General features: G+C 36.1%; 1 protein-coding gene across 1 annotated transcript in view; it reads right to left on the reverse strand.

The window, feature by feature from the left end:
* The window catches only part of LOC5572653 (protein decapentaplegic), a 145,502-nt gene that overhangs the window by 50,970 nt on the left and 66,629 nt on the right, over positions 1–27,903 (reverse strand). The gene's annotated exons all lie outside the window — the stretch shown is intronic.

Raw genomic sequence — 27,903 nt, forward strand, 5'->3', positions numbered from 1 at the left:
TGCTGCACTTCGTCGAAGTGTTCGGCGGCTTGCGTCAAGCTACAGCGGATCGCTCCAGAGGGTTGATTGTGGAATTCCTCAGCATGAGCTTTTTTCTATGTTGCGTCTCTTCCTCGTTTATGTTGAGTTCTTCATCTTCTCATTGAGTGCCTACTTGATCATACGCTTGTCTCGTTTACCCCACTGCTCACAGCCGACCCGTCTCGCTCCAACACCGCATATAAATCTCTCTCTCGTTCTGCAACTCTTCTTGCTTTCTTTCGATGCGACGGATTAAGAACCGTTTTACGCCGAACAAAGAATCTTCTGCAGCAAGAAGCGCAAACGTGAGGAGAATGCTGCGCTTCCACCGTGCTCGATTCGAACGGCGGTTGGGAAAGAAGTGATTATGACCCCTCCCGCTGATTTTTTTTTCTTCGTTGCACGATTCACCATTGCGTCGAGCGAGACGTCGTGGGCCCGATTCTGTTGGGCACCAGGTGAGTGAGTGCCACAAGTGCGGTAGTGGGTGCGCTGCTGCCGCTACTCCAGAACCAATCAGAATCTTCCGGATTCCGGCCAAGCACCGCTGATTGCTGTTTTGGAGTGCGGTGCGTTTTGCTCGCTGTTTGTGGAGTTGTATGCTTTCGTGGAGGCTTAGCATTAGAGGGGAATCTTTTGCGTCTCGCTTACGATTCTGCAACAAAAACTACCGATTGCGCTGATTCAGCAAAACCAACAAATAACTATGAAAAATGCAGAATTTCATCAGAAAATTGTCTAACTTCAGACGTTATCAATGGTTCGGGGCGATTCTAATTTTAAAATAACTCAAAACTCAAATAACTTGTGAGAGTTTGATCTTCATATTCGGGTTCAGGGATCATAAATTTTGTACATAACGGTTATTTCAACATTACAGAATAATGTTCACATGGGGTTCAGTAGATTGATGCAAATTTTGAAGTTTTGGCTCCCCCATTCTTAAACGATGTCAATTATGGTAATTATCATTTTCTCAAAATTTGAAGTGTTTTTGAAAAAAATTTTAGTGTGCATATGTCATTGGAAGTTTAAATGAGAAATACTATGGAAAAGGCCAACCATTTCCCTTCAGCCCTATAACTCGTTGTCATAATGTTCTATGGAAAGGTAAACAAACTATACTAAAGCGAAATCTTCCCAGTTACAACTTTACTATTTTGGTAGGATGTCAGGATAAATTGCTTTTCATAATTGTAAAGTGGGTTTACATATAACATGGCAGACAACAATGCAGCTCCTGGTGAGGGGAATAGATCAAAGCAATCCAGAATACTATGTTCTACTGCAGAAAAGCAGTATTGCTCTGAAAGTAATTTAATGATCATTTCAGCATGGTTTACACTTTGAAATCAATAATAGCAAATTGTTCCAGAGGTTCAGTCAAAATGTGGTCTTCGGCAAAGTTGTAGCCATTGGCGTGTTCTGGAATCACGGATGTAACATCCGTCGCAATAATCAGAGTTTTCACAAATCTCGTATTTTTCATGGATTTAAGTCTTTGTAATTTTTCATTTTTTCGGATTTAAGGGTTCATGCACAAATTATGTCACGCTCCAAGAGGGGGAGGGGGTCAAGCCAAGCATGACAAGCCCTACAAAAGTTTTGGAATCTCATACAAAAAGTGTGACAAAGGGCGGTTGAAAAAAAGGAAATTTAGCAAGACGTCATTTGTGAACCATCCCTAAGATGTAAGGATGAAATTGTGTCTTAATTAGTTTTGCAAATTAAGCGGTCTTTGTAGATTTCTTAATATGAATAATGTTACTTGTTATCGAGTTTAATATTTCTTAAAGAACTTCCTTCGGATAGTTTCTTAAGAAATCGCTTTTGAAATTCCACTGGCAATTCCTTCAATATATAGTGTTACAATTTCAATCATTTGATTTATAACTTGGTCCGTAATATTCTCCAAGATTTTTTTTTTTTTGTATTTCTGGGATACCTTTAAGCAATGCAGCATACTTTAATCAGTAATTATTCAAAAAATATCTTCTGCTTCAAACTTCAAATATTATTATTTTTTTATGAGGTCACACGTAGTTTTTTTTTTAACCCTTCAGTCGTCGCGCGGTTTGCCGCCGTCAGAACCACCACGCTGATGCTGTGTACGATAAGCGAGGTTTTTTCACCACTGTTGTACAAAATACAACAGCGCGACGACTGAAGTGTTAATTTACGAGTTTTACGATTTTTCAGAACCATCTCCTAGAATTGATCCAGGAATTATTCTAGCGATTCTATCTGATATTTTTTAAGAGTTTAATGTTTCTACAGATTATTCTACAAATTTTGTCATATATTACTACATTATATTCTTCCATAGTAGTAAAACCATTGAGCGAAATGTTTTTTGATTCGCTAATAGATTCCTGGATTGCTTCTACCATGAACATTAAAAAACAAAAAAAAAAGTGTGTTTCAAGCTGTTCTTCCAAATTACGAACATTTTCACACTTTTCCCTAGACATTTGTTCTATGATTCTTCTATAAATTAATGTAATCTTGGATTCCAAGAAGATGACAATTCGTTTTATCGATGTCTTCTGTGAATCAGCAATATAACCTTTTTCAAATTCACCTGTTTCTTCAAAAACTAGTTTATGACTACAAAGTTATATTTTTTTCCGAGATTTTTTTCCTGGAATTTATTTAGAAAACATTTCATAAATATTCCCCGCTATTTATATAGAGCTTTTTCTGCATATCTTTTATGGATTAATCTAAGGTATTATACCGGAATTTGCCGTCAATATTTTTGTAATTTGCACAGGAATTATGATCATAAGGTAAACCAGATGTGTGTTATGAGGAGTCCAATCCGTGTGTTATGAGGAGCATTCCGCTCCATAATTTTTGAATATATTTTTAATTTGCTTAACGAAATTAAAGGCACGAAGTTATTCCTGGCATAATACCTAAATGAATGTTGTGAAGGATTCCTACAGTTATGTCCATGTAAATTTCAAATAAAACTCATTACGAAATTTCTTGGGAGAATTTTGCTTTTATTCATGAGCAATAGCTGGTGGATGAATTCGAAGTTTTTTGGAGATTTTTTTAAGTCCAGCGTATATGTCTTGCTGGCATAATTTTCGCCACAATCACTGACGGAATGGGAATTACCTTACTATATTCTGAATTCAAACATATTTGTATTTTGAATCTTAGGCAGCGTCCATTTATTACGTAACGCTAAAATTGGAAATATTTGACCCCCTCCCCCCCTGCGTAACGCTTTTTGTATGACATTTTTTATTTTTTCATATGAGCCGTAACGCTTGAGCCTACTCCCCCTCTCCCCCTAGAGCGTTACGTAATTTGTGGATGCCGCCTTATAAGAACTTGTTCTTAGCCTTCTGGGAAAATACGAATTTTGGTGCTATCCCGTTAGGTCATATGCCGTTAGGCCGAATGTCGTTAGGCTTTTATTTCTAGTTATATATCACAGCGGATATTGTGGGCTTCTAGGTAATGCAAAGTATCCTGATCTAACAACTGACAATACATTCGACCTGAAAATTCATTCCGCGGCTTCTAGGTAATGCAAATTGTCCTGACCTATCCCTGTTAGTTACCCATTCGACCTTACGGTTCATTACAGCCATTTTTGGCCTATAAATTACTATAAGAATACGTCAGTTACTTCTCGAATTGTGTGAAAATATCTGCTAGAGTTTCTTCACTGAACTTCTAGATTTTCCAGTGATTTACCAACAATTTCTGTGCCGATGAATATAATCAGAGTCTTATCGCAAAGATGAAACTACTCTTAAGAATAACTGTAATTTAGTTCTGATACGAAATAACGGGATAGTTTCTCAAAAATCTCAAAGAAGATGTTCATTAGAGTGATGCAAATTTTGAAATGTTTGCTCCTCTATGCTTAAACGATTTCAATTATGGTAAATAGCATCCTCCCAAAGTTTGAAGTGATTCGGAAGAAATTTGACTGTGCACACGCCATTTGAAGTTTATATGGAGATTACTATGGAAAACGCCAATCTTTTGTGATCAGCTCTCTATATCTTCGTAATATTATTTTATGGAAAAGTGAACAAATTCTCCTAATGTGAAATCCTCCCAGCTACAACTTTGCCGAAGATCACTTTTTGATTGGACGCCAGAATAAATTGTTAGGGGAAGGGGTGGTAAAATGAACACCTTAAGGAAATCATCTTGTTTCTGATATAAAAACGAGGAATTTGTGTTGTTCTATCGCACAACATCAAAAATAGGGATGTTATCTATAGCAGCGACATGGATTCAGACTAAAATAGCTAAATTTTCACATATTTTCATCGCTATCAAAAAAGCGATGCAAATGTTCATTTTACCTGCACTATGTGGAACAGCGGTTGGTGGTAAAATGAACACCACGCAAAAAACATGAGCAAAACAAATATTTCTGAAAATTTTCATTGCATTCCCGAAAATATATCCAATAATGATTGTAACCCATTCAAAAAAAAATTCTAAAGGTATCAGATCTGACATCATATCATAACGACATTCACCTCACTGAAAAACCTCAAGTCTTCCGAGCTAAAAGTTACGTCAGTTCTAATTTTCAAACGTGGTTTTCTAAAATCTTAGTTTTCGTTGATATTTTCACTTCAATTGAGCTACGTATCAACCCGAACACTGAGATTTATACAGGGAAGAATAGATCAAAGTAATCCAGGCTACTATGTTCTACAGCAAAACAGCAGTGTTGCTCTGAATGTAATTGAATGATCATCTCAGCATGATTTAGACTTTTTTTTATCAATAATAACAAATTATCCTTACGTTCCATCGAAATGTGGTCTTCGGCAAAGTTGTAGCTGGGAAGTTTTCACATGAGAGGACTGTGTTCAATTTTCCATATATTATTATTACGAGCAGTTAGAGGACTGAACACAAAAGGTTTGCCTTTCCCATATAAACTTCAAATAGCATGTGCACAACCAAATTTCTTCCGAATCGCTTCAAATTTTGGGAGGATCATTTTCATCATAATTGACATCGTTTAAGTATAGGCGAGAAAAAACTTCAAAATTTGCATCAGTCTAATGTTCATAAATGCCTTCATAAGTATTGTTGTAAGTTCTAGTAGAAATTGTACTTTGCTAATAATTTTGAGAAGCATTATTATAAGTTTATTCCACTATCATTTTTGTGATTAATGATAAAGAGTGCTTTGTGAAGCCCAAGAAGGACAGTTCGGATTTGCATCGTCCGAAAGATTTTGCTCACGATTTCGCGCGTGTTTTCGTTGCCGGAGATTTTTTTTTTTGAGCGTCTTGCTAGGTAGTTCTTTGTGAAGCCCAAGCAGGACGGTTCGATTTTGCGTCGAAGAATATTTTTCTGTTTTGGAGCGTCTTGCTGGGTTGGTATTTGGGAAGGCACAAGCAAGACGGTTTGTTTTCGGGACGCCAAGAAGTTTTGCTGTTAGTGTTAGTTTTGTGTGCAGTCGAGGATGGATTACCAACTGGTGAGTTCGTTTCATGCATGTGATAACACATTTTTTCTTGAAAGCGTAACTTTTAAGTAATATTAAAACAAACTTTGTATGGTTCGTCACTATAAGTGTCGGCATTATGCTTTTTTCTTATATAATTTCAATATACATATATTTTTCTCTCTTTGACATTACTAAAATTTATCTTTTGAATTGTTCGACATTGTGAATGTTGACGTATTTTTTAAAACTTCTACCATATCGAGACAAAATGCACAGTAATACTCATATGTAATTTTCAAACAAACTATATATGGTTTCTCACTACAAGTGTCGGCATTATTCCTGTTTCATATAATTTAAAATATATACATGTAATTTTCAGTTTTCGTCATTAATAAAAACATCTTTTGAATTGTTCGACATTAAAGATGTTGACGTATTTTTAAAGCTTCTACCAAAAACTTCTCGAGACAAAAATACAAAACTAGCTTTAAATATAAGTCGTGTATTTCCCCCTTGTCCATGGATCGCATCATCGACCAGAGGTGACTCCCAGATCATTTCCTCCCTCACTAATAAACACCCTTCCCGTGGTGATTGTGGAGATGCAGAGGTATTCTCGGTCTCTAGAAGCAACAATCATTGCACCCTAACATTCCTTCCCCATCCCAACTGACTGTAAGGATTTGGCCGGCGCCGTTATTGATCAATAATATTAGATCTGCTAAAATTGCACTTTGAGAGTAAGCGGAAACTCCCATCCCTTATTCATTTGGATCGTAGTGCAATTCTTACCAGTTCCGATCAATCACGGAATAGCAACCATTGACATATACAGTCAGTCTATGCTATGCTATTCTACCATTTTTGTGATTAATGATAAAGAAAAAATAACAAAACTTAAAAACTTAAACATATTTTAGAATAAACGGCTCATTATGGAGAACCGTCGTTGATTCTTAAAAGTGACTCTGTTTTGCTAAAAATCTATGATCTATGAAACGAACACTAGATTTAAAATATCTCTGACCAGTTCTAGGAATGGTAATAGTAGTAGGCTTGAATTTCGCGAAAATCACGTGGCTCTCTCACTACAGTAGTTTAAAATCGTGAAACTCATCAAGTAGCCTATCTTGGGTACATGATTTTCTCTAAATCAGTAGTGTCACTGAAGGCTCTGAATGCGGGAAATGCAGCGGGAAATAGAACATTTTTCTACAGTTATTTTGGGTTGCCCTTAGCAACGGGTGTTTTGCAATTTTCAAGGCTTTTTGCCTACAGCAGCGATGGGCGTGAGTTTCACTGGCTTCGCTGACTGTGATTGGCTTTGCTTGACTGTTGTAGAGTGAATTTCAGATTTTTTCCCAACCCTGTCTCTAACCAAAGGAATATTTTTTCCTAAAAAAAAAACTCTTATAGAATACTGTGTTTATTTTTTTATTTAACTTAAACTAAAAATAAGGACACATCAAACCCATAACATGCAAGTGGTGGAATGTTTATCACCAGAGTGCACGACGGATAAACGCTTTTTCTTACTTTTAGAGAATGAATGCTTCAAACTTTTTTGCTTTAGTACATTATAAGGGTTAGTGAAAAAAAATTGATAAAAATTGTTCTATATAGCGAAGTTATGTTAAAATATACTACAGTAATCAAAAAATACTTTCTCTCACAAAAATGATAAAAAAAACTTGTATATCCCTCATTTACGATCAAACAAGTTTAGCATTTCTTATGGGCCACACTGCATGATACATTTTGTATTTCATGATAAAATTTTGAACTATTTTTCATGATTTTTGTCATCAGAACATAGTGTAGTGTAGTGAACATGTCATAGAAATTTTTAACATAATGTCCAGCAAAAGAAATACCTGAAATAATCATGCTTGGATTTCAATTTTGAACTTCTAGCATGCATCATTCTTACAAAAAAAAATTCGGTAGGATGTTTAACGTAGTACCTGAAAAAAAAAGTTGTATCTAGCTAATTTTTTCCAAACTTTTAGTGAAATCTAAAAGGGCATTTTTGAAGAACTTGTCTTCTAAGAAAATTTATTCATATTATTGTGCTAAAAATTGGATCCGATGTAAACTTAGAAGCCGATGTTTGTAGAGAAGTTTTTGAAACCATTTTCAAGAATTTGCGATTGATTTCCTTAAATGATTATAATAAAACTACATTTTAAGAAACTAATACACTTTGTGGAAGGCAATTTGATGGAAATTTGTGAAAGAATTATTAGTGGGATTTGAGGAAAATATTCGAAGGAATCTATCTTCTACATAAATAAAAATGGAATGATGTTTGTATATCACGAAATGGCTTGAGCACGGGCTATTGGATTTTGGATTTTTTTTTCATAATCATATTCCTGAAGAGTTCCGACGTGTTTGTATGTATAAAAAGCCTAGGATTTTCACCAGGGAAGTCGGTAAAGCAAGAGTGAACGGGGCTGTATCTTCAAATGGGAAGTTTCATAGCACTTTTCAACAGCCTACTTGAAGGCAAAACGAAGTTTGCTGGGACCACTAGTACAGAGATAAATTTCTTGAAATATTTCCGGTTGAATAATTTGAAGAGAACATTGTGGAATTCTTAGATATGAAAAGGTGATATTATTCATGATAGAATACCCCTAAAGAACTTCTAATAATACTCTTGGTGGAGATTATTGATCTCCTTGAGGAACTTTAACTGAAAGCGTTATCAATGTTTCATCGATTTCCAGGATGAATTCTTCATAATGCAAAAAAAAGTTCCCCAAAATGCAGTCATTAAAAAATTAACGAAGACTTGCTAGGGGTTAATGAGATATCATCGAAATATGCATGGAAATTGTCGGTTCAAGTCCCACCGACTACGTTATATCTTTGCAACAGTTTGTATCTGTCTATATTGAATACTTTTCCCTAATTTTTTTTTTTTTTAATTTCGTTTATTCAATATCCTGAAAAAATTCTCCCTTTCACATAGTTTCAGAATATTGTTTCCCAAACTTAGCGTTGCGATCTCAGGGCTACCCAACTTTTTTGAACAGCGAGCTAAATTTCAGAAATAGATTTTGAGTGGCGGGCCATTCTTCAAGTTCTGCAAGAACATCAGGAAATTATGCAAGTTTCCCTGCTAGATATTGCGAGAATGTCTTCTAAATGCAATGCAATGCAATAATCCTGCCAAAGATTTGTTGAAGAAACAATCCTAGAATTTTTTGGAAAAATGGAGCCATTTACTCTATGGTCATAGTCATAGAGTTCTTGGGTTTTATAAGATCCTACTCAGAATTATGCAAAAATTCCACCTGTACAAAGTTCTGTTAGATTAATGACCCGGATTATGAAAAAATCTGCTCTTGCCTTTGCAAAAACTTTGATGAGTATTTTGTCCCGGATATTACAGGAATTGTGTCTAGGATTCCTTCAGACTCTCACCTAATATTCATTTCAAAACCTATGTTACAATCTCTAAGAAAATTTTAAGCATGTACTTTTAAAGAAACCTGTCAATAATCTTATTCTAAATAAGCCTAGAATTCCATTAAAATCCCTCCTAGGGATATATTGAAACCTTGCCTACCATTTTTGAATATTACTTTCTGAAGTCGATGATTCCTCAAACATGGAATCTTGTGAATCATGTGAGAATCTTGCCCAAGTTATCCTTGAAAGTTGTATTCAAAATTGTTTGAGAAATTTGTCCAAGGTTGTGTGTTTATTAGGTTATTAGGTTAAATTAAATATACATAAATTTAAATAATTTAAGATTAGGACTTTGAATAATCCATACAATTGAAAATTTCAACTTGAAATTAAACTGAAAATTAAAATAATTAGCATTGGCATGCTTCCACTTCTATTTGGGAGATTAGTCAACGGGACAAACATGGGAAGAGTCTTGAAACTCTCTGTAGACCGCATAAAATGGGGTCGTGGGCCGTATGTTTGGCAGGCTTGTACTAGGAGTAGCCAGTAGCAGAGCGTCGCGAAAAAAATAAAATGTCTTAGTTTACGTCTATGTTTTTTAATGTTAATAATAAACTATACAATTGTTATCAGTACAATAAATTTGAATTGCGCAGAGAGTTGGTTAACGTATTAAAAAAATCAAGAAAAAGTCAAAAGTTTTAAAATTCCGCAATAATTGATTTTAAAGATGGACTCGTTTTACTTTAAGGCTTTGCCAAAATTTCAGTTAGTTGAATTTTGAGGTTCCGGGTACACGGAAGATTCTCTTCAAACGAGTCAGCTAGCATGATGTATTGAGTTTTGTCTGAATACAAAAAAAAAACAATCAAAGAAATTCTAAGAAGTTTGGACATTTTGATTTAAAGAGTTGAAAAAAATAATTTTTGCTAGAGATTCCACGATACACCAAATAATATTTGAAATATTTTCAACAGGTTTTATATATTTTAATGAACTAATATACATTCCAAACATCTTAAGTATTCATTGAAAAAGCAAAACATATTTTTAAAATTTTAAACAAGTCACAATAATTTTATTTTTTGATAAAAAAAGTCAATATTGAAGGCTAATTTAAGTTAGATGAAATATTTTCTAAGAAAATCTTTAATAGTATTCAATTATTCAAAATATATGAACAAAATTTCAGCAAGTTCAAAAACTTTGGTTGGCTGATCTTTATTTCAAACTATTCTATTATGCTTAGAATAACTAAAAGTTAACGAAGAATATATAACATGTCCATGATATTTCAGTTAACTGGAAAATTCATCAGCTAATTCTAAGAAATATTAGATACACGAAAAAAAAACTAGTTTTGTTCTACAGGAAACTTATATCTTCTGGAATTTCTTTGGAGGGTCGTGAGAAACAAACCTGACGGCTAGGTGGATCGTACATTACAAAAGTTGGTGCTACAAGATTTCCAGATTATACTGTGATTTTTTCAAGGGTTCCATTTGGAATTTATTCAGTTATTTCTTATAAGATAAAGACAGACACTACTTCAGAATATCCTGCAAAAATTTCGCCAGATATTTCTTAAAGAATTTCTCTAGTACATTCTCCCCAGATTCTTAGGAAAATTCTCCCAGGATTATTATCTCCATGAGCATTCCAAAACAAGGTCTAGTAGGGATATCATTACTCATTTCACCAAGAATTGTTTTAAGTATTGCTACAAAATTTTCTTCAGATATTTATCAGAAATTGATAACCCTGAACAGAAGCAAACAATGTTGCAATTGAATCGTGATTCTGACTGGATCGACATAAGGTAAAAAAAAAATCAAAAGATAATGTCATAATTTTATTCCTAGTATTTCTGAACCATAGCTTGATTTGATCTTACAAATGCTTAATATGATATGCTAATGTAGTGGTTCTCAATCTTTTCGGTGCTGCGACCTCCTTTGAAGCTTTATAAACGTCTCGCAGACCCTTAGAGGTGAATTTTCTTGAAATCAAATGCAATCAACCAAATGCAAGAGAGGAGGAGACCGGAATGTAGATTTCTGACTACTAGCATCTTTTCAAAAGTATGGAGGTTCCTTCCATGAACAATGTTGACAAAGTCCAACAAAAAATCATGCAGGGCAAGTAGGATAAACCCCTTGGGAACCTTCATCTTTCACTTGAACATTCTGGATTTTTCTCCATCTGAAGGTCTGAAACTCTGCAGTAAATCGCATTTATGTCCGGTTTTAGAATAGAGTAAAGAAAAACTTGAAACAACAACGATTCACTATAAGCTGGTGAATTTTTCTCGGCCAAAACTTTGCAATAAAAACGTTTCTTCAAAACAACGCATTTTAGCCCAAATATGAACTCAGTAGCTTTCAAAATATCCTGCCGACGTGGAACAGAAGTGCAAATTTTACTCAATATTTATATGCATTTCATTGGTTTACGGTAAAAAACATTTTTTCTTGATTTATGAGATTTTGCCTCACCCCTTGGTTTATACTTTAATTTCGGGTGTATTTTGTTTTCCCTGTTCCTTCTGAAATGTCAGATAGGAACAACCCCAGTGTGAAAAACTTGAGCTCCTGTGACGTCTTTGTCGACTCAGTGAACGTCAAACATGATCAAAAGTGTCAAGGTTCAAATTTGAACCCATTTTTTAAATTAAACTTTAAATAGGATATAGTTGTTATTTGTGCGGGAAAATTTTCCAAAATAATAACAAGAACACGCCCTACCGTGTTATTTAATAATAATAAGTTTTTTATTAAAAAATTTAGGACCCAATTGAAGATTTCATCAGAAATGGTCAGCTCTGAATGCTCTGCATTGAATATTTTAAGAGACTTGCAAATGGGCTTCTATGCTCTGCTATATTTTGCTGTGGGGAGAATTTGTCAAAAGTTTTGCCAGTAAATCTTCAAAAGCTTTTTCAGATATCCGTGAGGAATCTTCGCAGAAATCTACCAAAGATCACTGTGACAAAAATTTATCGAAAATTTTACTTGAAAACTTCATGAAAAATTCACAAGACTTAAACTATTTTCAAGATCACGCTGAATTGAACTGGAACGGATCAACGTTAAGTAATCATCACTGGCTTGCAATGTAAGCTGACAATTGAAGGTAATATCCCAGTATTGTCACATTTGAAATAAACAAAAAAGGTTACGGCTTAAAAATGTTTGAAAGACGCAAAATTTGCAACTGGGTAATAAAAAAAGCGTCCATTTATTATGTAATGCTAAAATTCCGTAACGCTTTTTGTATGAAAAATTTCAATTTTTTGTGTGAGCCATAACGCTTGAGCCTACTCCCCCTCTCCCCCTACAGTGTTACGTAATTTGTGGACGGCGCCTACTATATTAGGAACAGATTCCTCATATCAAGAGAAACGACACGTATTTTTAATGGCTTCACGTACCCCCTGAGAGCTCGTCACGGCCCTCTAGAGGTTCGCGGACCCCCGGTTGAGAAACCCTGGTCTAGATGGTTTCATATAAAAGTGATTACAGCCACTCAACAACGAAAACGCGGCGATATTTTGTCGCTGTAGCTGAAAAAAGTCATCTTGGAGCCTTTAATCAGAGTTGCGAAAATCTCAAATCCTCATTTATCATGCTTAAGACTTTTCACGCTTGAGTTGTAACATCTACATTTTTTTCACGAAAAGTACTTATGCTTTGTTTTTCTACTAGAAACACAACAAACTGTAATGTAAACATTGGGTTTTGACAGATTCCAATTGAATCATTCTTGACGGCTTGAGCACTAAAATCTCATGTGTGAGCTTTGCGAAGCTCTCGAATGAATTTGCGCTCGTGAGAGAACTCAATGATTGAGAGTTAAGTGTAAGGCTACCAACACTGGTGTTACTTTGACCAAAAACAAGAAGAATCACCGTATGTATCTTATAACATGTTCAGCAAAGTTGCTTGTGTCGGATAGGAGCATATTTTTGTTGAAGAAAGTCATGCTAGAATGCAAACGGTTTATGAATCATGGCCAAAATATATTGAAAATTTGCATTATTTTTGACGTAGGACTACGTCTTTGTTTTCTACATTGGGGTGCACTTTAAAAGTACGGAAAATTTTCTTTTTTTTTACCAAAACACTACGAAAAACTGAGACAGTCACAAAAATTGTGCATATCGTACGAGGTTGCATTGAGAAATTTCCAAAAGTTTGTGAGATATAGCTTTATTAAGAGAAAACAAGTTGTGAAAAAGTTCGGAGCTCCGAATTTCAAACTAATTTTTCAAAACCAAAATTAGGTTTTGCTAGAAATAGAAAATCCGGGATTAATGGACAACCTCTATGCTATAATTACTCTATATTGCCGTGCTTGTGATTTCAACAGTTTCATCAGTTAAATTTACGAACATTCCTATTATGCTCTGTGTAATGTTGAATGCTTCCGATGCGGCTCATCTTTGAAAGGGAATTATTTGCGTCTCGCGTACAGTTATTACGAACTCGACTCGAATGCGAGGGAGACAAATTCAGTCCCAGGAGCTGAGTATCCGCATGATGCTTGTTTTCACTCACTTCCGGTGTGCCACAGAAACCTACCCGAACAAACTTCAATGGGTATCAGCGGGAATTTCCACTCGCTGTCCTTCCGAAGAACCCAGGAAGGGAACGTAAACTAATTATTGTTGATTAATGGCTTTTGCTGCCCTACACCAACACTTTTTGTTGTGTTACCTTTGCCTAAAATATGCAAATATCTGCAATTACTTCACAGCGTTTAGCACTCTGGAAATTCCACTCTCATTCCGCTCAAAAGTCAGTTGGAAATCCCGTTTACTCTCGTGAATCGCCCTAGCTCATCGTCCTTACCTGAAGACCCTTGAAACACACACTCGAACCTTCCAGGGGGAGGACGTTAATTGCTTAGGGACAGAACACAATGCATTGTTGATCATTCCACCGAATTAGACTCCGTCCGTGCTGCCTGCACTTTTTCTAGGCAGTGCATCTAACATGATCCATAATTTGGGGGAGGCGTGTCCGATTGTTCGAACCTTTACGACTACAGACAGGTGAAGCGCTCCAACATTGTACCGCGATTTCAATTCCGCAGACTCCTGGTAAATCGATCGAACACAAGTCACCAATTAAATCTTCCATCCGATCGCCATTAGTAAAGTCACACTTACCGTACTGCTGACAGATTGAAGAACTCAGCCCAAAGAAGGAAAGCTCAAAAGGACGCGAAACGCATCCTGTGTAGATATACCGTAAGCGTAAAGGAATGATCGAAACTGAGGTAGCTGAGCCGGCTGCAGTCAAGAGCCCACACAATGTGACCCCCCGGTGCGATTTCAAGTGCCTCGGAGAATTAGGAGAAGGTAGATGGTGCATATTATACGGCACGGAGGGTGTCCGGGAATGCGAAACATCCGTCCATCTATGAGCCTTTCCTTGGTTTGGTGTACGAGCATGTAATCCGCAATTTGGGATTCTTTTCTTTCTTGAGTTTTGGCTCATTTTGTCTCCTTGATCCTCTTCTAGTACTTGACAGAAAAACAGGATGCGAATACGAGGATGTAAGTGGCATACTTCTGTGCTTTGTTCGATTGTTCGTGTTTATTTGCTTACGGTGAGTGAACCCAGGTTGGACACGTCGAATATTTCGCATAATTCCTTTTTTTCATGAAGGTTCTAATATTGTCATTATAATCAGCGATGAATATAATTGAAGCATTTTTGCACTGTACATCAAAAACTCTGTAATCAATAAATTACTCACGTTTTTTTTTTTATGAAGAATCAATGAGTGTTTTGGAAGCAACTACACTCTCGTGCATAATTCAAGCATGTGCTAGAATAAGGGCGTAAGTCGCAAGATCGATTTATTTTCATCGATCCTCTCTTCTGTAAATGAAGGTGACAAGATACGGGTTTGTCAGCATTATTCACCTCAGGGCGCAAGATTGCATCGTTACCTAGCATCCTAAGGTGAAAAAATGCGAACAAACCCGTATCCTGTCACCTTTATTCACAGAAGAGAGAATCGATGCAGGGCACGGTAAATGGCTGGGCATGGCGTACTGTTGGTACCTCGCGTACCTGCAGGAATAAAATAGACCCCTTTGTGCGGTCCTTAGCCTTTTGCCCAGCAACTCCTATCCCTACCTCCTCGTGGAACTGTCCGGGTCGTATGCTGACAGGGAAGGGGGGGTTCATTTGAAACCTTTCCCATACAAAGAATTCGAAGCTGTCCAGAAATTTTATCAGCACGGTACACCCGATTATGTTTTTGTACGATTTTTTTTTTACACGGCCGTGCAAGTTTCCATACATTTTTTACCGCCAAAACCTTATTTTTGCATGAAACGTCGAGAAATGGTGTTACTTTTTTTGCACGGTTTTTGAAATTTTGAACTGAAAACTTTTTTTGCACGGTACGCATCCCCCGTGCAAAAACAGAATCGGGTGTATATGGATATGGATCGGACCTGAGAGAGAGGAGACAGCTTACTGACAGTTGGCATGTTTTCTAGCCTTCTTTGACTTTTTTTTTCCAATTCTTGGGTAGTGCACAACGGTCAGATGAGCTTATTTTGGTCAAAATCATATTTTCTTCATGTTGTTCACTATGAAAAATAAATACGAATACAAAAAAAATAGCAGTTCGCCAACACACAACTATATTTAGGTATTCTACTTTTTTAAAATATGAAATCATCGAAAAACAACTAGAAATTTTAATTACGTTTTCTTGAATTTTGATGCTTTTTCACGTTTTGTCCTCCGAATGTGTTGGTTTTCCACTGACAGTTGGTGACAGGTTCCCTTGATTTTTGGGAGCTCGCTATCTAAGCCAGCTGTCTCCTCTCTCTCAGGATCGGACCAACTGCAGCGATAAAACACAAGTTCTCTCTCCTACCTACTCGGTAGATGTGTTCTGGAGAGCCAAAATAGCGATTAACATTGTGACAGCATTGCTGTTCTGTCAAACACAAAAGACTACGGTGGCGCTATCTGTGCTTTACATAGCGGCCGGTGTGCCTACCAAATAAATATAATGAATAAAAAAAATGGGAAACATTCCTCTCGTAGAATTATCTGACTGCCGTGTGTAGCATTTTTCCAAAGCTATAAGCGTGGTAAATTTCAATTTACGATTGAGAACATGAAATCATTCTGAAAATGGAATGGAATAAAATATTAGCTAAGCAGTTATGATGTCATAATTGCACTATGGGCGGTTTCCATACAGAGTGGCGGCCAAAAATATTTTTTCCATCTCATGTCGTATTTATGAGTTTTATGATACAAATTTGATGTTTTATTTTCACAAACAAGTTTTCGAGACTAACTTTTGAATAGGGCCTATAGCGTAATATTAAACTTTGTTATTTATAATGCATATAAGCCATTTATGCGATTAACGTTGTGCAAACCATTATAAATATTAAAACTTACATAGAAATGATGATATGAATGATTTAGCGACATTCAGTTTTTTTCTGAATTAGTTTTTACCTGTTTTCAATAGAAAATGGTTAAAAATATTGGAAAAATTCAAAAAGCCTTAAATTAAAAAAGTGCAAATTTGTGCAGCTAAATTCTTCACGATCTTTTAGTTTACATCTCAAAGTACCCTTGGAACTGAATTTAAGCCTGGGACAACTTAGGACAAAAAAGTACTCGATGTGTTAACTATAAGCTTGTTCGATTTTTCAACCACTTTATAAAAAAACATCATAAAAGCCACTATTTTGAAGCTTTTTTTTAATTTTTTTTATTGTTTCTAGGAAGCCTTTTTGGTGTTAAAACATTTTACGTAAATATTATAGAAAAAAAGTTATATTCATTTGAGTAAACCATAGTTTTTGTTAATAAAAACAAGTTTTTCTCCGTAGGCTCAACTTTGGCACCTCATATCTGAGTGTGCAATGCAAATCATGACCTAATATTTTGGGGATTTCTTAGCAGACATGTTTACAATGAAATGGCGAACAAGAATTGAAATTTGGGGCACATCACTTTTTTGATTATTGGCCACCTGATAAGCCATAGTGAATTGTGGCGCTTTGTTGTAAATCGAAACATGTTGTGTGATTTCATCAGTAAATTTTTTTGGCATGAATTTCACGCAATTGTAAGAAAATTTTCTGCCATGCAAAATATGATTATTTTAATTTATTATTTCATCAGTCAGCAAACGTCATGATGATTTCAATATTAAAAAAGGTATGATTTATAAACAACTTATTGGCTGATGTTTGTTTGATCATAAACTCTAGATATCGCAAAAAAATAGTACCGCTAGTTGAGGTAAATAAGAGTATACAATAGCTCTTAAATATGTTTTATAACACTCTACAAGGGTAGACGTATTCAAGCTATACAAAACCAAGAAGTTTAGAAACGGGATTAAGGTTCAGTCTGAACAACTTCCTGCAGGTGGGCCCTTTCGGGTTTAACGGAGTTTTATCAAAGGTTCATTAAGTTTTTTACGCCTAATAAGTTCTAAAATGAGTTTTAACGATATGGTGGTAACAACAGTTGTTAGTGTGTGAAAAAAAAACTAAGAATGTTACTTGGGTTGTTTAGCTGTGCAAATAACATTCCATCCACACAAAACGCTGACAGCAATCGTTTAGATGACGAGATTCCTTGCATAAAATACTAGTTTTTTATTTCATCAGTGCATTTCCTTTCGTTCCGTATACTCATACAAAACAAGTTGTCAAATCATTTTTGTTTAAGGTGATTATAAAACGAAGCCACAACTCAAATTTTCAAGAGCACAAGACTTGAGAATCAAAAAGCGCTCCGCGTTGAAAATCTTTCCCATTGGTCACTACCAGCAAGCAAGCAATTTGATTGGTTTTCAACGAGATCTGTTGTCAGATACTCTCGTCTTGTGCACTTGAAAATTCGAAGTTTGGCTTTGTTTTATAATCACCTTAAGTGCTTGAGACAGGAGTCCCGAGTCAGATCTCTTGACGGGGGCCCTAGGTACAAAACGAACGGGATGCTTGAGAAAGTTTAGAGTTACATAAAAAAAATATCTGGAAACCCCAAAAAAAAGATATACTGCTTGAATATGACTATATTTCTTGGATGTTGCGTAAAATGAATCATCGGTATTGAAAAGTCGTACATAATATATGATAAGTTTGAATTTTGGCTGAATCGTTTTCAATCAATAATAATACCTATTTACACTACCCATCATAAGTATGGAATCACGTATTGCAACACTCATGCTGAATATTGCAGCACCTTGAGAAGTTTTGGAGGTTTCACCTAAAATTATTATTATCTCGTGATTCCGAAATGTTAGTTCAATGTATTTTTGAGGTCGTCTTCATAATTACGTCTTTGTATTGCAACGATTCCATGTTTTTGCTGGGGAGGTTAAAAAAATCGAATTAAGTACTAAGGGTATCTGGGGTTATATGCACCCCCGGGGCAAACCGACTTTTTGAGGTTTCTATGAATGTTTTAGAAAAATTGAGACATTTTCCGGGGATTTTTATTGTCAAATCGTATGATGGGAATCCTTACTATCGATCCACCGGATGAAAAAATTTTCCCAATTACTGCGCAAATAGCCTAAAAGAGCACCGTGGGTCGTTTTGCTTCAAGGGTGCATATTACCCTAGATTCCCTTGTACCATTGTATTCCGCTAGAGTGTGTATCCTTTGACATATACGCGTGTTTTGAACTTAACTGTAAGGCCGTCTATTCTGCTAAAGCCTGTCCACGTTAAATTTCGGACACCCAAATAATGGCAGCAAAAAAAGTTACTCATAATTCAACAAAAACAATTGTTTATTTCAGAATAAAAGAGTTATATCTTCAAAATAAACAGTTGACAAGGATGTTAATCCTTCTTTCTGTAAAATTCTCGAACTTTCTGTGGTACACCCGCCATCCGTGTCCGAAATTTATCGTGGACAGGCTTTATGTACTAGACTCGACTTGTTCTGAAATAAGTTCAAAATTAAAAACGTTCCAGTTGAAATTAAGACTATAGACTATATATGTACTATATATTTTTCAACGAAACATGTATGAATATAGTAAAGATTCTGTAAATATTGCCTCAATTTTGCTGCATATATTTTCATCTAATGAAAATTATCCAAAGTCGTTATTATATTATTATTGTTGGAAAAAATTTCTATCGTGATTGAATTAAACAAAATGCTTTAAAATACTTATTTTTTTCTTGCTTTCATAAGATATTCTAAGATAAGATTGCTCTCAGAAAACATGAGCTTCACCCCCTTCATTTCCAGAACAAGCTATATGCCTTCCCCAAAGCTTAAATATTAGTCCCTTGCTTTATAATTTCAATGTTCTAGATCAGCGAGTGATTCTCAAATATTCCCCTTGGGGCGATTCCCACCCATTGGGAGCGAAAAATCCAAGAAGAGGGCAAAAATACTATTATGGTAAACATTGAAAACAACGACCATTGGTGAAGACAATAACGTTTATGGTAGATTAAAATTAAACTTATATTTAGAATTATGTATTACTCGCCTAACTATTTCGCTATTTATTATGTATCCTTCTTAACTTTCTTACTTTTCAAAACAGGCAAAACTTAACGAAGTTGTTACTTGCATATGTTAATAAAACAAGAAACAGAAACTCAACGTTGCAAAAATCTCAAATTCTCATTTGTCATGCTTGAGTTTTTTCACGCTTGAAATTTAACTAAACAGCCAAAACATCATGCATGACATGGCTATCCCGTTTGACTGATTGGCTTTCCACAGTTTTTTTTCTGCTAGATATATTAAAAAAAAACCATTCAGATTACAGATTGTCGATGGCTTTTTTACATTGACATTGAATCATTTTTGACAGCATGTGTGTAAGTGAGTGACTTTGCATCAAAATCTCATGCGTAAATTTGACAAAGTAGATCTCACATGAGTGTGCACTCACGGGAGAACTCAATCATTGAGATTTTAGTGTGATTACCAAAACTGCGACAACTGAAATATTCGCAAAAGATAATGTGGGTCCGAAAAGGTTCAGATTTTGGAGAACTTCCAATCAACAAATATAAAATTAATAGTTTGTTTTGAAATTGATATCGAAATATGTAATAAACTTTGAATTTCTCTGATTTGAGTTGTAGAATATTAGAATTGGACAGCTTTATTGTTGGCATCCGATTTTCCACGAAAAAAATATTTAAATTATTACAGTTTTTTAACTCTTATTTGAATAAGTTCTTATATTAGGGAGCAATTAGGGGCCCAGATAGCCTTAGCGGTAACCTATAACCTATCCTATATAACCTATCGAGCAGACCAGTAAATAAGGGCTATTTTCAAAGACGAAGGAGAACAATCATTCAAGAAAGCCTCTTTGCGCAACTCTCTGTATATAGACTCTGTAATTTCTGAGCTCTTTTTGAGAAACTTCGCGGCTTCGTCGAGCACTAAACGCGTTGTGTTATAGAGTGAGCATTAGATTTCCGCTCCATACTGGAACATTTTCTTCTTCAGTATTTTTTTTACCATTCCACCATTCCACCATTGGGTGTTGCATGCAAATACTTTGTTTAGTAGTTGATAGTTGATAGTTTCCAAATAGGATTGATAACTGTGATAGATTTAGTAGTTAAAATAAAACGGTTTGCGTTTGCAGGAGTTCCAAGTTCATTAATACTGATGTATAATCTGATTAAGATTGAACATAACTTATGAAATTGAATCAATGCATCAAAGTTATTGACCAAAAGGATATTTTTTTGTTGTTGGCAAAATATGGTTTTACTTACGAAACTCAAATTCCTTAACACCCCATTCTGCTTTTCCGTCAAAAATCACACATATTCATGATTATCTCAGAAATCTGTCATAGGATCCTCATAATTGTATTTGGCTTTTGATATACACGATGGTAGGGCTATCCTTTGTTCAATGATTGACATACTAGAAGTTGCTTGAAATTCGAGTCGAATTTTTTTTTTCATCCCTTAACACCCCATTTTAGGGTATTTGTTATAACTTGGTATTTTCCAATATGTAGCAATAAAAGTATCTGTAACGTACCTAGTTATAGATCCGTTGCATATTAATCAAAAGCAAAAAAAAGTTGCAAATGTCCTCTGCAAGCATCAATGAGGTCAAGTTTACCAAGATGTGTTCTGTAACTTTTAAAACAAACTTTTGCAACTTCTCAAAAAATGCCAATGTTAATGTTACGTTTCAATATACTTTCATTTAGAGCATCCGCAACATGTCTTCATTGCATACAAGCTGCGTTTCAATACCCACAACTCAAGAAGGTTCATCCCAGTTGCGTAAAAGTTACACTAAACTACGTTTTTGACAGCTAATTTTTTTTTTGTTTCAATCAAGTTGCAGTATAGTTGAGTTGCACCTCACGTATCATCTAACAACTAAAACATGTTCTAGCAACAGTATGTTTGTTTACATGGTGTTTCTCGTATGTTGCGCGAAAGTTTTTGCAAAAACTTTAGCTCTGTGGTGCGTGTCCATATTTTGCCAGTAACGAACTTGTATTCCGAAGGGTGCAGTAAAGTATTAAACAACAAAGCAATGTGGTCGCTTATGTAGTGCATTGATGAGGCACTTTTTCGAAGAGCTGGTGGAGTAGTGAGTATACGAGAAGATTAATGATCTAGAAGTCGGGAATTCGATTCTCGTTTATATTTTTGTTTTCATTTTTGCCCTCTTATGTATTTTGCATTTTCTTTATAACATAAATTTTGTTGCAAACAGGCTCCACCTCTAGCGCTTTTTGTTTTTCTATTCTGTGCAATTGTAAGACATATTTTCAACGATTTTCAATTCTGACTAGTTTAAAGAGATATGTTTATTCTTGAGTTGAAACAAACTGTGTTGCTTGGGATGGTTATCATTGGCGAATAGAAGGATTTTCATTGAAACTACAGAATTCAGATGAAAATCGTATGTAATTTTATACTAACTATAAAATAGTATAATCTTATGTCATAATATCTCTGTTATAAATCGTATCAGATTTGTATTTTATATTTGAAATCATCAATGTAAAAAATAATCTTCTTGGCACTTTTGATTCACTTCGGCAGTGGGTTTTTTTGAAAGTTCCTCAGCTCATATTTGGCCACAATATGCGTCGTATTGGGGGCCCAGATAGCCGTAGCGGTAAACGCGCAGCTATTCAGCAAGACCAAGCTGAGGGTCGTGGGTTCGAATCCCACCGGTCAAGGATCTTTTCGGGTTGGAAATTTTCTCGACTTCCTATGCCGTGGGTAGTATCTTCGTACTTGCCCCACGATATACGCATGCAAAAATGGACTGTGGAAGTGCTCATAAGAACACTAAGCTGAGAAGCAGGCTCTGTCCCAGTGGGGACATAATGCCAAAAAGAAGAAGAAGAAGAATGCGTCGTATTGATGCACTTCTTATTGCGAAGTTTCAGAACATTCAGCCGAGGAAAACCCTCTATGCCAAATTGAATCATGGAAATGCCCAAGTAGTTCTGCACCCTTCTTTGAATTGTTATTCACTTTTTATTCACTTCTCGGGGGTCACCTTGATCGGGGGGTTTTGGGTATTTGTCCTTTGGCACCTTCCCAAATTCACGCATTGTGAAACCGTGAAAATGAAAAAAGAAAATATATCAGCAACAATGCTTCATCATATCAAGAATTTTCCATTAGAGTTAACCCATCGTACGATTACAGATCCAGATGGCTGTTGCAAACAAACATAGCAATATCAAATTTTGCTCATTCTAGACAGCAAGACGCGATCCAAGCTGAGAGGTATAGAAACCAAATTAGCACCAAATGGTCAAATCTTGTCGCTGGCCTTGACTGCAGATTAGCACCTCGCGATTGAAAGCAAAACAGCGCACCGATCGTTTTGTTGATTGAATAAACATCGATCGACAAATGTTAACGGAACGCGGACAAGCAAATATCGTTCCCTCCCAGTCAACAGCTATGAGCTGTTATGGAAAACATTTCAGAAGTTGCTTGTATTTCCTCTTTTCGTGCTTCTTGACGGGTTGAATTGAGCTAAATACCTTTTGTTTTAGGCATGAAGTGCTAATTTTAATTTCGATGTTATCAAAACTATTGAACGGTAAATATCCATTTCGTTGAATGATATTCATTCATGATGTGTTGATGATATTTTTTTTCTTTGTGAGTATCATTTCAAACATTACATTCATTTTTTATATCTAGGTATTCTGTGTTAGACAACACTATCATTCTAATTTGGTATAACAGAATTAAGCTTTTATTAATATATTGTTAACAACTTATTACATTTATTTACCGTAGCAGTTCAGATTTCTTACAGGTGAGTTGATTTCACCTGCTTATAAGAGAAAAAAAACACGTTTTCAATTTATTTAACTAAACTTAACCTAAATATATAACGCATTAATCGTGGCAATAGAAGATTGCAACGATGTTTGTCTAAAATTATTAATTATTTTATTTGACATTTGTTCTAATGTTTCAACATTGGATATTCTATTCAACTCATTAGTACTGTACTAGGAAGGAAGCTTCAGAATCATTTTCAAAATTTTATTTTGAATTCTCTGCAGAGCTTCCTTCCTGGTATTACAACAGCTAGTCCATATTGGTACAGCATACAACATGGCTGGCCTGAAAATTTGTTGAATATCAAAAGCTTGTTCCTTAGACAAAGTTTTGATTTTCTATTAATAAGGGGATAGAGACATTTTACATATTTATTACATTTTACTTGAATGCCCTCAGTGTGATTTTTTAAAGTTGAATTCTTATCTAGCATGAGCCTTAGATACTTAACTTCATCTGACCAGGGGACGGACCTGGTGTAGTGGTTAGAACGCACGCCTCTCCCGCCGAGGACCTGGGATCGAATCCCATCATCGAGATAGTCACTGACAAAAATGTTATAGTGACGACTTCCTTCGGAAGGGAAGTAAAGCCGTTGGTCCGGAGATGAACTAGCCCGGGGCTAAAAATCTCGTTAATAAAGATAAAAAAAAAATCATCTGACCAGTTTATTGGAACTCCTCTCATCGTAACAACATGTCTACTTGAAGGTTTCAAATAAAGAGTTTTGGGTTTATGTGGGAATATTACTAGTTGCTTCCAAATTAGGAGTAATCTTCCATTTTTGCAAGTGTCTAGAAAAAATATCGAAACTTTTTTGCAATCTACTACAGATGACACGCAGGCTTCGTCACTTGGCGGAGAGGCCTGTGTCATCTGCAAACAAGGATTTTTGTTATCCCTGAGGTAACTCAGGTAAGTCAGTTGTGAACATATTGTAAAATGTTGGTCCCAAAATGCTGCCTTGAGGAACACCAGCTCTTACAGGAAGTGTTTCAGGCCTGCATTACTGATATACAACCTGAAGTGTACGATTTGACTAGAAACTTTGTGTTTAGCTTTATGAATTGCATCACTTTTTGAGGGATAGAGTTATACGGAGAAGTGACATGCGGGGAAAAGCAGCAATCGTTTCTAGATTTCAATGCGAATTGATCTTTAATTTTAACACAATATGCGTCAATGTCTGTTTTTGTAAGAAGCAATGCAAATAGTAATCAGTTAACCGCTTTATTGAAATCCAATTCATCGGTTGCTATTGTTAGACAGAACCTTATTCTTCTTATAATTACTCCACTATAAAGCTAATTAGTATGGGCTAGGCCAAGGTACCGATTATTCTTCTACTAAATGATTCAGCTACGGTTTAATGTTGGCCGCGTGATAAAAACAACTCGTTGTTACATTGCAACATTTGGAACATCTTCCTATCTAATGTCTAGTGGCTCATACAACATATCCCTTTACCAATTTCGACTCATACTCTCAAGTTATTTCTTCATTCTTAGAAATTTGGCTGCGCATGTTGAAGCATCAGCCACTCCACTGTCAAACTTGAACGATTTTCCTGCTAACTGCTCTCATTCATAAACAATCATAAACAAACTTGAGTTTCGAAATGCCTCTACCTCATCCATATCATCCCATATTTAGAGGCCCATATGTGTGTATAAGCTACTTCTTGTCTGAAGCACCCTCCAAGCAGCACATATGATGAAGCAGCCTCAGCCTAAAGCAGCAAAGGCGACGCACCACATGTATGTAAAAGATTCCAACTTCGCACTTCGGGCCTGTATATCTAGAGGTTCTCTCCTGGCGATGGCAAGCCGGAGCAAAAGCAGCTTGGAGTCGGTATGTCTAGAGCCGTACTTAGCGACCTTCGAGTCCGTCATAATATTTCAGAAGGTTATGAGCCTCAACGTTGCTTTGGCTGTTACTGCGGTTGATGCCATTCACATACGTGTACCACTAGGGCAGTCCAAATATTAAACAAACATCCAATACTCGATGGTGATTCAAAGGTGGCACAAAGACGATATGGAGATTACTATGGAGAAATTTTGAAAAATCTTCCAAATGCGTTGATACTGCAATGTAAATACAAACTTATCATCTCATAGTGAAAACTTATTCTACAAACCATAATAAATAAAGTTGCTGAGGAGAACAATTCAATCAGAAAGATAAAAAAGAGATACTCATGAATTTATTCGCTATTATTTGACTAGATGTGGGATTATAGTCCGGAAAACTTCTGCAAAAATCTATAAATGAAATTTAAAAAAATGTTTTAGTTCAAAGAATAAGTTTTTACTATGAATTGATAAGGTTGTACATATAACGTGTTTGGAATATTTCTATAAATTTCTCCATATTAATTTCCATAAACCGAAAATTCTGAAAAACAACCGAACTCTATTCTTGTTGTAAGGATGGTAAAGAAGATATAGGAGATGGATTTTCAAACTATTTTGAATTTTGAATCGCCCTACTCTACTACCACTACTAAAAGCAGTCAGTACTTGCCAAGCGCGATCCTCGTCGATGTCGTCGTCGTGCAGATCATTCGATCGTTAACTCACTCATTCGCCCATCACAGCATCCACTCGATCAACAACAGTACCTATATTGGCAAGTTTGTATTTGAGAGTGGGTTCTCACCGTTTTTGGCTGGTTGTAACAGCAGCTTTGCCACATGGGATTGGATGGGAAAAAAGCACACCATGAGATGGAGATCTATCGTTCTTGTGGTGCGGTTTGTTAGAGAAATCTCGCGTAACTTTTCAAAACGTCCTAAGTAACAAATGTAAACAAATCGAGATTATCATTGCAAATCATTTGCGTTGCACCACTTAGCAGCACACTAGAACACTCGTTCTGATATATTAACAACAAATTAATCTATTCAAAGCTTAACAAAATGACCAATGTTCAAAACTGCATCGCTTTTAATCAATTGTTACATTGGACCTTTGATCAAAGAACCAACCACATGTCATATGTAACATTTATGAATAAACACGATTCTAATGTTACATTGGACATTCCTGAATAAAGCTTTGGAATGGAGTTTAAAAGGTAGAATGATTTGTAGAAGCGTGTCTGAGACACTACTTAGATGCATAGAATGCCATAATAACTGCTTCTCAATCATTTCAGTCGATATTTTCAGAGTCGCACTGCCTCGCAAAATTGAAAACGCTCAAGTGACAAAAAGAGAATGAGTTACACAAAACTGTATTTTGGTCTTTTTGCCAAATCATGTTTTACCGTTTCGCTGGATTGGATCAGCTGCAACATCTCTTTTCATATTATTAGCGCATTGCGTGTATATAGGGGAATGATATTGATCACAAGATTGAGCATCATGATGTCATTGTATCAATCTGATTCAGATGCATGGTCGATCAAGCATATAAATATGCTTCCCGGCAGCAACACGAGCAACGTGCATGCGCGACTTGCTCACACATATTTGCAGAGCGATCAATCACCTAAGAGAGGAGAAGCTGTATGTATTTGTTAAACGTGGGCTCCTTTCTCGAGTTCCTACAACAAGATGGACGGCGTCGTCATCGTCATCATTCCCCACCGCAATTTCTTGTTTCAACCGACGGCTGGTGCTGATTGCAACACACCACCACCATGTCATGCAGTGGGAAACTCTCACATGATCATGTGGGCGAAACCGTCATAAAAACGGGGGGAAAATTGAGGGAGAATCAGTGAGAGAGCAAAATGTTCTACATACAGCTCAACGTTTCCCCTCCTTCTGTTGTTACATAGGACACATAGACGGATGGGAATAAAAAACGTCGTGGGATTGAATGAATCAAAACAAAGCACAGCTGGTGTCTCCGATTAGCACACCGCAACAAAATGTCGATTATCAGCGAATTGAGTGCATTTAGGGAAATGATATTCAGCATCATGATCTTATTGTATCAATCCGATTCAGATCCATGACCGATGAAGCATATACATATGCTTCACGGCAGCAACACGAGCAACGTGCATGCGCGACTTGCGCACATATATTTGCAGAGCAATCATTCACCGAAGAGCGGAGAAGCTGTATGTATTTGTTTGGCATTGGTTTCAACACAATCGACGGCGCCGTCATCGTCATCATTTTCCACCGCTATTTCTTGTTTGCGCCGACAGCTGGTGCCGAATGCAACACAGTCGTCACCACCCGTCGTGCAGTGGGTAACTCACACACGAACAAGTGTGGGCGAAACCAGCATTGAAACGGGGGGAATATTGAGAGAGAAACAGTGAGAAAGCAAAAAGTCCCAAATACAGCTCAACGTTTCCCCTCCTTCTGTTGTTACATAGGACACATAGACGGGGGGAAAAAGTGACGGCGTGGCATTGAATGAATCAAATTGTTGTTGTTCGTGAGAGACTTTAACCCGAAGGTCATTCGTCTCTTCTTCAAATGAATAAAAACAAAGCACAGCTGGTGCCTGCGATTATCACACCGCAACAAAATGAGCAGTTCAACTTGAATGTTGAAGCAGTTCAACGCACGTGGATACAAAATGAAATAAAACATGATTGTTGTGTGCTCAAATCAAAATATCCGATGTTACTATAACTGGAACAAAATGACAGAAATGAATGTCCAATGTAACAATTGTTGAAACAGAACGACCTATGT

The sequence above is a fragment of the Aedes aegypti genome, chromosome 2, assembly GCF_002204515.2.
Source record: "Aedes aegypti strain LVP_AGWG chromosome 2, AaegL5.0 Primary Assembly, whole genome shotgun sequence".
Lineage (NCBI taxonomy): Eukaryota > Metazoa > Arthropoda > Insecta > Diptera > Culicidae > Aedes > Aedes aegypti.